We start from the raw sequence: 11238 nt of genomic DNA on the forward strand, positions 1-11238 counted from the left end.
CACAAATAAAATTAGATGTTGAGTATATTTTAGCCAAGGTCGAAAAGACGATTACACGTGCCACACTGTAATCGATATGGAAAAAGGATAGCTTCCGTTATAACAAAGAAGTTGATTTCCCGGGGATAACTAGCGTCTTTCTCTCTCTCTCTCTCGTCCAACTTTGACATTAATAAGCGAGATATGATGAAGATGTATCAACTCATTTATTATAATGAGAGCTACCTCTTTTCAATATCGATTACGGTGTGGCACGTGCAATGGTTTCGATTTTTCCCGGAGATAACTGGCGTCTTTCTTCCCTTCTCATTTATCTTTGATAATAATCAGCGAAATATGAAAATTGTACATCGGACCATTTCTTCCTTGGATCGGGATGTGACGGTCGCGAGGCACGAGTTGTCGCCGCACACAGAAGTGCAGAATCTGAGCGAGGCCGAGCAGGAGAGGGAGAGAGAAAGGGACGAATGATGGAAACTGGGTGAATGAGGCTGCTGGAGAAGAGCAACCGGCTGTGGTAGCTAGTGGTGGTGGCTGCATCGTTGCTGCTTCTCCAGCTGAGTATTTTTGGAATCGTTGAATTAGGCATCCGGAACAGACGTCACTCTCCTGGGACGCCTGGGCGCGATTCTGAAGTACGTAGCCGCCGCGCCGATAAGTTGACGAAGGACAAGGGTACGGGGGAGGGGGAGACGAGACACGTCGCTACGCTTCGAATGTCGATTACGATCGAAACGATCATTGATTACAAAATATATTGATCGATATTATTTATGAACTTCTCAACATTCCTTCGACATTGTTGTCGTGGATGAGAGCCTATGGAGATGCGAGCAATTAAAACAAAGTAAATACGAGATTTTTGGAGGTTGTGATTTGATAATAATACAAAGTTAATTAGATCTTTAATTCGTATTAGCAGGTTAATTATGTTTTAATGACTTATACAATTATGCTAGAAGAAGGACTAGTAAAGTCTGAAACGTCCATTTTGTTTTAATTATTTGATGGTCCTTAGTTGTCCATCAACTTGTTGAATCAATAAATTTATTTTTTTTTATCTTTTATTTTGCTTGTATTTGGATCGTTTATTTACAATTTATTTGCATTTACATATATCAAGCTTTTTTATGATTGATAGGTACGTATCATTTTTATACACTCCTTAAAAAGGTTACGCACAGATTTTTGCAAAAGATATAAAAATTATATGTATTCTTAAATAAAATTGAAAATAGATATTGCAATAAAACTGCAAAAATTTAATTATGCAATATTTTAATTATAATTACAAACGCCATTCTCAATTAGAAAAACATCTCTTTATTAACAGAATAGCAAAAGATGACAGATTAGTAGAAAAATCATTCTCTCTTCTGCATATCCTGCAAGTAGTTTTTACCCAGGCCAATGGAGCGACAGGCTGAAGGGTAGGAGAGCCAGCGGAAGGGAAAAGAAGAGAGGATGAGATCTTCGGGGAGCCACGTGGTGCGGCATGCGCGGGACAATCAATGTAATGACGTCATCGTCACCGTCAGCCAATCCCAACCAATCGCGAGTCTGCTCCATTCAAACCTGCCAGCCTCGGGGTCCAAGTGGAAACTCGACGAGTTCCATCGGACTTTGGCCCGACTGCAGTTCGGCCTCGATCACTGGAGGCGTGAACACGAGCGGTTAGACGCGCTTCGCTCGACGGCTCGTTCAGATCGCTTTCGCTGAGCGATTCCTCGCAAAAAAGAATCATCGTCGAGTTCGTTTACGACGATGATTCCTTGAGTCATCAGTGCTATTACGGCGGCACGATCCGCGAACAAATCAAGAAGATAACTCGATCAGAGATGACTGATTTATCAGAAGAAAAACGCTTCAACTTTAGAAAATGCCAAGGAATGAAATATCCTATGCGAGAAATTTGGACCAAATAGACCAAATAGAGATGAAGAAGGGACGTTTTGCGAAGAGGAACAATGGGAAGATGTTGGCAGCAGATCTGATTTATCGTGGAGTGCAGCGCACTGGAGAAGGGTAAGTTGATGTGCAACAGCCAAGAAACTTTCGTTCGCTCCTATTCCTTTAGCAGAAATTTCTTTTACTGGGAACAGTTCATTAACTTTCTTTTAGATATTATACATTAAGAACTTAAATTCAAGTTTTATCATTTTTATCAGTAGAAAATTCAGACTTTTTAAATAAAAAGATCATTGTATGAGAATCTTTTTAGCTTGCCTATGTCGAAATATTACAGCACCTTGGCAGGTAAATTATCGTAGGTAATATTTGAGCTACAATTTCGGTAGTTTTTCGATTATATTTTAATAGTCTATTGAACAGTTTAGGCTAATAAGAGATGAAGTTGTAAATTTAATTTATTTTGGCGAATGTAGTTAATACGTGTGCGTTGCATTTTAATATTTGACGATAATATATAACATGTAACAAAGGCTTTTTAAATCACAGAATTAAAAATACTCCAAATACAACGATCCTCGAAATATTAAACTTTGAAGATCGATGGCAAGTTTAATTAAAAATTTGCACTGCACGATTATTTAGGGAAATGTAAAAAAAACGAAAAACATCGGTATCTCTGCGAGAAAGCAGCACGTGGTGCAAGATAGACCCAAACAAACGCCTACACGGAATTCTCAACAGACGAAACGCCCACGTTTCGGAAAACCGAACACTGCTGCTATAGCCGCTGCTTCCTTGCGAGAGTGAGAGTGTAGCGACCTCACTCTCGTTCGTCTGAGAGAGGTCAAAATGTTACAAAACAAAAAACTCAATTTTCTTTTCTTCCGTCCAGAAACATAATCTTGCGATATTTCCCGATTTTCTCATTATTTCAAGTTACACATGCTCGTTCAAGTAAGATACCGCATGCAAAGTAACGGTTGGAAAAGATTTATCAAATTTTATTAAATAGATATACCTTTATTTTAAATATTCCATCTGGTTTTTTGTTTTAGAAATCTATGTAGTTGCAATGAAATAATTTTCCCACATTATTTATCGCCAAACGAAAAATTACAGATATGTTTCGTCTACGCATTTTTTATATTGATTGATATTTCGATGATCGTTAGTCTGCACGAAAATCTCATTGCGATATGACGCATCTCTAGCCGTCACCATCATTGCCCTACTTTTCACTCGGTATACTCGATCGAGCGAGTTAGGTCTAGACGCTTTCATGTCACATGGCGTAAATTCAGTGAGAAGTTGCGAATTTTTAAGAGAAGAGTCGTGAAATATAAAATTAACGACGCTTACAATTATTTAGAACGTTCTTTCATCGTTCCTACTGCGTGAAAAAAAATTATCTGTCATAAAATATATATAAAAAAAAAATACTGTAGACATAGACGTATTGTTAATTTCAAACACTATACAGTACAGAAAGTACAATTTTTTTAGATCTTTCTCTTTTTTTAATAGTAGAAAAAATTATTTAATGTAATGAATAATTTTGTTCAAGAATTCACGTACCTTGTGTACAGAATCAATTTTGATAATATCGCGCGCAATGTACAATCGTCTATATCTGACGTATAATTTGATAAAGCGTGGAGGCATAAGGATACATCAGGCGCATCCGAAGGAACGGGCAAATTTTCACAGCGGTCGTTTAGTCCAGTTAATTGGGTCAAAATATGGCGTACCCCTCATCCTTGTCATCCTGCACCTTTCGTTGCCGCCGTCGCCATCTCACCCCCCTCGTGCGCCACGACAACCCTGTTACCGAACCCTTGTATCTCCCTCTCTCCTCTCCCTTCTCCTTGGAATGCACGTCACAACGGGGGAGGTGATGACGTCGGTGGAATGCAGACGTGCGATTGGCCGAAAGCTCACTGACGTCACGGGGGTGAGTCTCTATATGCGCCTGTATGCAATCCCCCCTTGGACCCCCTGTTATCACGAACGCGGATCCTTCCATCCGCCCCACGTCGCGCGCGGAGGGGCGCAATAGGCATCGAGAAATGGTGCACTCCAGTTCAAAGCCACAGTTTTCCAAGGCTCTCCGACCCAAGAGGTTGCCGTGAGCCTCTTTCTCACCTTTTCTTCACCGTTCTCCAATTTTTCGGACTCTCCGAGATATTCCACTACCCCCTCCCTCCACCTCCAACCCTTATCGTGATAAAGACCATTCATCGTACTCTTTTCGTTCGCGTCGTATACGTCCGGTAGTTCGTTCATCTCGTTTCATAGGATACCTAGGATTAAGTCGTTCCTTTTGCCGTCCTTCGTAACGTAATCTATTTTAGTATAACATACAGTTTGTTGAATAAGTGATATAAATTGTTTTCTTATTTCTCGAAAGATACAAGGGGTTACTATATTATATTATAAAGGTTTATTTTTCAACTGTTATACAATCCAATCATTTTAGATTGATTATTGATAAAAATAACATAAAAAATTGTACGTTATTCTAAAACAGTCATCGCGGATAAGTATTATTACGAAAACGAATCGGCTTCCGAAAATTCATCCTCCAATTCAATTTCAATATTTGTTGTTTCTTTTCTCTCCATTTATCCATTTATTTCTCTATTTAATCTCTTGATTTATTAATCTAGTTCTTTTCTCTCCATTTATGCATTTATTTCTACATATTTAATCTCTTGATTCATTAATCTGGTTATTTAGTTATATTGTTTAATTATTATCTGTCCGGTTTAATCGTTCGTGGTTCACGTCCGCAAATTTGATTAATGAATAAAGGCAAAGTTCGATTTTCTAAAAGCTCCGAGTTACTCTTGATAACGTAGGTAGTTAAGTTGCTTTAGCCTGGCCGAGTTTCCGTGACCTTCGTGTAGAAGCGGGCAGATCGATAAATCGTTGACATTGTCAAATGCGGTAATTTCTTCTGTACCTCAATATAGCCGCGTACCAACCACTATTGATCAACGAATATTCACATTCTGTTAGTTTAAATTTAATCGCGACGTCAAAAGTTCTGTGTATTAATAACCTGTTATACGAAACTTTTTACATCATCTGCAAATCGATCTGTCTTTATATCTTTTTGAAAATTATCTTTTATCTCTGAATTTAAACATATATTTTTTTTCACAAGAATTGGTTTTCCAAAAACAAATAAAAATAAAATAAAATTTTAGTTAAATTTTCAAATAAATTAATTTATTGTAATTTTCAACAGTTTCAAATTTTTCAATCGGAAAAAAAATTTCTCGTAAAAGAGACAATTTGTATGAATATGACTATGAATATCCGTACATTTGTCGATTTACATATCCTTTGTGCTTCAAAAGATAAATCTATTATTGGAAAGATTTAAACAAGAAAACGACACATTACATATTAATTGTCTATTAATAGTCCACGGTAGATGATTATTTATTAGCTGACACGATATCGAGTTGAAATCTCATTGAGACCGTCGTTCCTTGAAATAACATTCGGGCGAGATCATTCATGATCGGCGCGTTAATCGCGCATCACGATCCTATCCGGTAGGCAAATCCTTGGCCGGACGACATCGAGTTTCATAAATAAAGCCCCATTGAAGAGAAGTTCATTGGGGAATGGGGTAGCATGACCTGCTGACCCAGATTTCCCATGACTTGCGTCATTCACAATCTCGCCCCTCCAGCCGAGCTTGGTAACTACACGCATCTAAAATAGTGGAGGATACAAAGGGAAATGGCGAGGGTATGAACGGGATGGTGGTTGCGAGGCTGTGCAAGACAGACAATTGCGAATCGAACGGCGCCCCGATCAGCGCGGCAGCGACTTTCAGTCTTCTTTCAAGGACGCGCGATCACGACGGTACCAAAACGCGTTCGCGATCATCGTGGCGTCGGGATTGTACGATCTTTCCTCAAGAAATCATCACCGCCCAGTATTTTCAAAAGTGTCGATATCTGCAGATTAAAAAGACATTCGTTGAGATAATCGGAATTAATAGTGAATTGCAATCATGCGTTCCTCAACGTGTCTACGGTGTAAAGATAACTCGCGAAAGTCGGTTCCGGCACGTGCCAGACATCGAAGTGACCGTGTCGCGCGATCGTCGTTGTTACGACTAAGGTAAGTCAAAAGTGATCCTGACAAAAGACGAAAAATCCATGGCTTATGGTGCTGTTGCCTGGCAACTATCCACCCTGGGTCAATGGGATACGTAGGAGAATCTGGGTCAACCTACGAGATCCTCGAGAAGGATGGAGGATGTCTTCTCAAATCCTCCTGAAGACGCGTGTGGTTCCGGTGATTGGGAGTGCAGTAAAAACGTTTGAAACGCGAGGCTGATTTACCATCGTCGTAAAATAAATTCGCGTCGTAAAAGAAATGACTCCTGTCCGTGTGAATATAATGAGCCTATTTGTGATATTAAATTGGGGAAAAGTGGTTTCTTCATATAAGAAAAAGTGGTCAAAATGATTGTTATTTTTACCTCTTTCTTTATCTGAAAAAAATCACCTTTACCCAATTTAATACCACAAATATTATATGTGTATATTTTTATCTTTGATTAAACACATTCATTCTAAAATAAATTTAAACAAAATTTGAAGCAAAAAATTTCCTATTTTATTGTGTTTTTAGAAAGTTATTTCTTTTCAATACAAAATAATAAATTTCTTTATCAAATTTCGTTGCACATTAAAAAGTTTTGCTATAAAAAATATTTTCTATCAGATGAATTTTTATGAACGTCGGTTGACATGAAATATAATGACAGCCTTGTGTGCTAGGCGAAAATCGTGCTTTATAGAAAATCTTAAACTCGCCCTTGTCTCGTCTTCATAGTTTTCTCCTACTGACCCGAATATCTATATACAGGGTAACGCGCGCTATTTATAGAACCACCCCCGATGAACGACCCCAACGAATGCAACGTAACGAAGGTCTGTATCAAACGCGGGCAAGGAGACGCAATAATCGCGAATGCATTCCTCTTTGTAATTTTATTAATGCATGTAATATCAGACAATATATATATAAGTAGACCAAAAGTTTTTTTATAATAAAATTTTTTTTACAAAAATTGTAATGAATATAGAAGACATAAAATTACACACACACACACACACACACACACACACACACTTTATCGATATGTATCATAACATGTATTATAACTTGTTATACTTTTTCTAATTTATTATATAAGATATCTTGACTGAACAAGATACATATTTAAATTATTTCATTTTTTAAAAACTTTAATTTTACTAGAATAAAATTTTAAAAACTGTATTTATAGTAACAGCACTTTTTAAATTAGAGTTTTAATTATTTTGTTTAATAGATTTTTATTTGTAAAAGAGAGACAATGCAAGTGAGGTACTTGAGTTAATTAACACTTTATTTATTTATTTATTTATTTATTTTTATTAAATAGAGTGTGCTTTATCTAATTTAGAATTTAAAAAAAAAATGAAATAAATTGATTGGTCCTTATTCAGCCTAGATACTTCACTTTTATTGTGTCCCTTTTATAAATACGGCGATTTTAGTTTCGAAGTTAGGAAAGGCCAACATTGACCTTTATACACGTCGGATATTTATGGACACGTTCTATTTATACATACGAGGTCGATAATTCGGTATCGAGAACGCTATTGAGAATATACGCGATGATATTCTTAATCTGTTAACAGAGGCATTAGTTCGCGATTTTTCAGATTACGGTTATTTCCTTGAACGCTCTCCAGACTTTACGCCCTTATTAAACAGAGCTCGGACCATTCAAGAACCGTTTAAACGTTGAAACTTCAGTTTCGATCGCTAAAATTCTACTTCTTCTAACTACGACGTGCACGCTTGACGATACGTACGTTGTCGGTTATTCTTGCACTATCTTCTGCCCCTTTTGCCCTGGTTTCGTGCATCGTCCTTCTCTGTCTATCAACGGTGACCTCGCACCCTCTCTAGCGCAACGAGTTCATTGCTCTCCGGTGCAAGCGGTGTTTCCCTCTGACGTCATCGACTACCCGCGCGTCATCGAACGCCGCTGCCTGACATTGTCGTTGCACACATACGAACATCGATATGGAAAAAAAATATTCTTTAAATAATGACGTCAAATGTCGCGCCTCGGTGCGCTACTTCAAAGAAAAAGCGTCGTTGACGTATCCGAGAAGAATCTATTAACACGTCTTCAACCGTTATAAATAAATATCGGGGGAAGGGCGGTGTTCTTCTATCTTTCCATCGTTGGCAGTTGATAACGTTTTCGATGTTGCGACTGCATTTTCCGTAGGAAACGCGGAACGTTCGGTGCGAAATAATGCACGGATAAGACTGTAGTACCGATGCACGGCCGATAGAGTACTGTGTACTGATAATCTAGGCGGAAGGGTGAAACCCTGTTTCTTTACCGTACGAAGCGTCGGTCGTAACTTGATCGACGTTTCCTTTTACCGTAAAACACTGCGTTATTCGACGAGCATTCAAGAGTGTTGCGATCGCAGCGATGATTGTCTGATCAAACACGCGGTTTTTCTACTGCATTATCTATTATTTTATCAAGAGATAAAAGCAATCGTGATAAAATGGATGGTAGAATTTTTTTCCGTACATATTATAAATGTATTCGTTAACGATGCTAGTGTAATACATATTTTCTATGAAATTTGTTGCAATTATGACAGATCTAATTTTATATTTGCTTCTAATTAAAAGTGCTGTTTATACCTCATTTATACAATTCCAATTTATTTTACGGACAACTGCACTTATTTAAACAAACATAAATAATGTTCCATAAATAAAAAATTACTAGAGATATGTAGAAATAAATTTCTCGTACAATTTAGCTTTAAAATAACAGTCGTATAACAACAGTCGTGTGATATTTCCAAGAATTTTATGTAATTTATTCTATTTATAAACATCTTTATTCTATTTATAAAATATGTATGGTTAAATTTGACAATTTGCTTAATATTTGTTATTCAGTTTATTATGCAGTTTATAAATTTTTTAAATATTGTTTTTTATTTATAAATACCTATCTAACATAAAATATGTTTGGTTAAATTTTACAATTTACTTAATAATAATTAATATTTATTATGCAATTTATAAAATGTCTTTTTTGTATATTTCAAAAATTCCTATCGTTAGCGATTGATAAATTGCTCAAGTTGTTCCAGGCTTATCACCAAACATGATAAACTCTGTAGCAAATTTTGTAGTAAAACGTAATGAAAAATTCTCTTTGCGTATCAATGAACATTGTATGTCATTACATGTAAAATAAAACTCAAGGAAAATACAATATCAAGCACGTTTATTAATTTACTCGAAATAAGTAAAAAAAAACTGATTTTATACGTTTGATTCAAAAAATCTACGTCGTGTCATTTATTCGTTGCTTAAAAAACTTTTAAAAATGATGAGTTGGAATCCAAAAACACCAATTTTATGTATCGACATACATCTCTCTATGAAATGACTTAGTGAAATATTAACATAGGAGATCGATAGTTTTCTACCGTCTGCCAGCGCGAATATTAATCGACCTAGTTGGATTGCGCGTTTTATGCAAGACACATCTCTTATTGTTAGTAAATGAGTTCGCTTTAATAGCACATTTTTATTAATCGTCTAATATAAATCTCGTGCACACAGATATCTAATAATAAAATTACAAATGTGGTTTGTGATAGGCTCACATTTTACTACTATTATATTGAGATAAAAATCCATACTATTATTCGATCACCTTTGACATTGAATTTAAATCAAGTAGTCCGTGCTAAAGATGCTCAGCTAAGCTCTAGTTTAAAGTTTCTTTTTACATACTATCTCCTCCGCAAGTGGCAAAACAGATGCGTTCACAAATGAAAAGCTATCGTTGTCAGGAGCTCATTAGAAAGTGAAAAGTAAATTTTCCGACTGTTTTTAACTCATATTTCTAAAAACGCGGTTGCGACAGATGCTTTGTAATAGTATCGTAAAAATAGAAGATAGCTTTGAATGGACACTTGGATATACGCTGTTTAGTCTCATTGAACTGGTATGCGAGAAATCGCGAAACCTGCGGATTCAGATAACGGATCTTGAAAGGATCTTAGGGATTGCAAATATTTTATATTTCGAACAATATAAAAGCCGCTAGTGCTGCATCAGCGTACCAGATGGCAGGGCAAACTCCAAGAAACTGGCAAATTGATCTGCCACGAGCTTCTATACAGGCAGTCGCTTCGCGAGCATCCGCTATGTCAATTATTCTGGAAAAAGAGCAGATCCGCGGTCCGCGAATTTTCTTTTTCTTGTCCGATTCCATTGCAATCGGGGCGCGTGATCGTCGACATCTGATTGCGGCGAAAATCGTTGTCGTCGTCGTCGCCGCGTCGAACGGCGTCGCTTGCCGTCGCTCCGGGATCGACTTCAAATGCGGCTTCGGTTGTACTCGTGTTCACAAAGAAAATGAGTGATTTCCTCGACGTTAGGTACGTATCAGACGGTCTTTCAACGTGCAATTTAATCTCCCCATGTCTTTCCGATTGTCTGGCAATTGGCGACCGTGCACCGCGTGGAATGCCAAAAATCTTCGACCCGCCGGCGTCGGATCCTTCGCGATCTTTTGCCACTGATCGAATAAATCGCTTCTCTCTTCGCGGATCGATGTAGACAAAAAAAAAAAAATTTTAAGAATAAAATATAATTACGCGCGATTGCTGTATTGGCATTTATATTGCTATCTTGTGAATCGTTTAATTACGTATAATCTTCAAATATTTCTAATTGTTGCTTTCGATAAAGTTTAGCAAACGCAAGAAATCTGATATTTTTGGCGTCAAATATTTCTGCGTTTATTACTATAATGCTGTTTCTAACAGCTGTTCATTTATAAATTATATATTAGGTTATTTAGCGCAGCATGTTACCGTTAAGAAAGATTGATTTTTATTTTAGAAGCATGCGATTAGCGAATAAATTCTAACTGTAGCTGTTGACATCAATTATACGTATATAACTTGCCATAATAACGTATTTTTTAAAGCATGTAAAAATTCTAAATATATTTAATATTAAGAACAAGCCAATAACTTTAAAGAGTAATTTTTATATGATTGTATGCCTTTAAATCAATATTTTTACAAAGGCATCGATAAAAATAAAACAGTAGTCACAGATATAGCAGAATTTGTTAAATGTAATCAATTGCAAATTAAAAATGCAAGAACCTATGTGTGATTTTGATTATAAAAACTTTAATTGTGATATTTTAAGCATTAAAAGTAATAAAAAAATTGAAATACT

Source organism: Solenopsis invicta, chromosome 3, assembly GCF_016802725.1.
Source record: "Solenopsis invicta isolate M01_SB chromosome 3, UNIL_Sinv_3.0, whole genome shotgun sequence".
Lineage (NCBI taxonomy): Eukaryota > Metazoa > Arthropoda > Insecta > Hymenoptera > Formicidae > Solenopsis > Solenopsis invicta.